Below are 2,633 nucleotides of genomic sequence, written 5' to 3'. Positions count from 1 at the left end.
TTGTTGTTGTAAGCCATTGGAAGTTTGGGACTGTTTGTTACTGCAGCCTTACCTAAGGAAAATGTACTTGTACTGTCTTCAAATTTGAAGTTCTGGGTCTTCCTGCTTCTACTGCAGGATTTCCCTGATCATTCCTCTCCCAGCAGATGGCATGCCCTTTCTAAAACAAGATGTGATTGATCGGGCCAGGTCCAGGGGTGATCTGGCCCAGCTGTATCCAGAGGTGCAGCAGCATCATAACCCTATCTTTCTTCATCTCTTGACTCTGCTATGTTTGGTTTCATTCTTAGACTTACAGGGTAGCAAAACAGCTGCTTTCTATAGACCAAAATCCTTCTAGTTACAATGCAGCCTAAAAAAACCATCTTTCACCAATAGTGGCCATACAAATCCCAAGACTTACTCCGGTTGAACCAGCTAGGGTAAATATCCACCCTGGAAACACTCCCTATAGTCAGAGGATAGAATTATTCAGATAAGTTTACTTCTAAGCCAATCACTGTGGCTTTGGGAATTCTCTGCTCTGATTGGCCAGGTCTGCATCACATGTCCCTCCTTCCTACCTCTAAGAGTTGTAGAGAGGTTCTCCGAAAGAAATCTGCACTACTATTGGCAGAAGAAAGGGAGTGGAAATAAGCAGTTTGGGTAGGGAAATCAGCAAACGAGTCCTACACTGATTATGTCACTTTCCTACAAACTTAAAAAAAACACGCATAATTTTCAAGATCGGCGAATCCCGACTCTTGTTTACTTTGCTGACTCAAGCCTTTCCCCACCTCCAGTAAATCCTTCCCTCTTGGCCAACTTTACTCCTTCAGAAGTCAAAAGATGCGTGGGCTAGTGGTTCCCTGAAGAACAATGAGGGCATGCCAGCATAGGGTCAGGACAATTGTGGCATCAATGTTTTGGTTAAGTAACACTTTCAGCACACACAGTAAAAGTTCACTGTTTATATAACCTCTTTTGGTGACTAGGGTCCTGTCTGAATCTGGGGCCCTCTGTGATGATGAGGCCCAGGCTGAATGGGGGTCCAGCCACACTCCCAAGCCCCTCAACTCCCTTCAGCTTCAGAGGCTCTCTGCAGCCACACCAAACAGTTACAGTGTTTGCAAAGCACGCGATTTTACAAATGCTATTCCCTAGCCTGAAATGCCATCTTCTTACTGTTTTCCTTTGTCTGGTTTGATTCATACCCTTTAAACTCAAGCATTAACAGTCATTCAAAAGACTGTGCTGTCATCCCCTAGTTCATGGGCCATTAATCTTTTTATGTCTTGAACTATATTGCAACAAAACTGAATTAGTGGTATAGTAACACATGTGCTTCATTATTATTGCATTATATAATAACACCCAGCAGCAGGTCTAATAAATGCCATGGTTTTCATGTAATAATGCACTTCAATGTGATTTCAAGGTTTCTGCCACCAATGAAATATGATATGACGATATCTGTGATTACAGTTTTTGGCAAAGTCACAGGTACTGTTAATACCACTGAGGTTGTTGCCTACATTCATAATAGAAGAGTGTGTTTCATTTCAGTTAGAGGTTAGCGAACATTAAGACAACCTTTTTCTCTTCCAAGTTCAAGGAGCCCGTAAATTCTATCTATAGGCTCTAGGTTAATAACTCTGCTCTAGTATGACTCAGTAGATGTCTTTGATCTAGGATCTGGGAGCATTCTGTGTATGTCTCTGAATCACAACTCATAACACTCTATTCTCTTAAAGCTGGACTGGGGCAAAAAGGTACCCTAAGCCAGTACATAACCTACCTCTCCATCATTCACCTGCAGGAAGTGCTGGGGTGGTGGAGGGGGATGGAAAGGAGTTTAAATCTCTGCTGGCAACCCTGAGCCTCAGCTCCAATCTCAGCTCAATTCAGTGCTAATCCAAACCGACCAACTTTACCCAATAAAATACCCCACCCTCCTTAGAAAGCAATCTAGTGTTTCTGAATGGCATTTCCCCAATCTTAATCCTTGGAGGTCCAGTATTGAGAAAGTGTTAGAAGCTTCTTTCTTCTGAAGCACTCCCTCAGTATTCAAAAAAACTTCCCTTAGAAACCCAATGCCTACTTTTTCTTCCTGATTAGAGGACTGGACTGGGGAGGGAGAAAAACATACAAAAACCCGTCATGATTTTTCTTTACTGTCTTTGTTACAAATGTTTTATCACCTAGAATAATTGCTTAGCAGGGTCTCTCCCTTAATCTGGCATAACAGCAATCACTGATGTATTCACTAGTTTTCCTCTGGTTGACTGGATGCACATGACATGGACCATAAACCCCCAAATGAACACCTGTTGCCTACACTTTTTAGGTGAAAGGATGCATATCCCGTCAACTGGAGGAGAACTAGAAAATACTACCAGTTCTCCTAGTGCTCCAGCTTCCAGGGCACATGCTAGACACTCAATATTTTGGGAATAAAAAACTCTATAAAAAAGCAATGGTTGCCGGGCGCGGTGGCTCAAGCCTGTAATCCCAGCACTTTGGGAGGCCGAGGCAGGTGGATCACGAAGTCAAGAGATCGAGACCATCCTGGTCAACATGGTGAAACCCTTTCTCTACTAAAAATACAAAAAATTAGCTGGGCATGGTGGCACGTGCCTGTAATCCCAGCTACT

Source organism: Cebus imitator, unplaced genomic scaffold (assembly GCF_001604975.1).
Source record: "Cebus imitator isolate Cc_AM_T3 unplaced genomic scaffold, Cebus_imitator-1.0 Scaffold8, whole genome shotgun sequence".
Lineage (NCBI taxonomy): Eukaryota > Metazoa > Chordata > Mammalia > Primates > Cebidae > Cebus > Cebus imitator.
Note: the sequence above shows the minus strand (reverse complement) of the source record.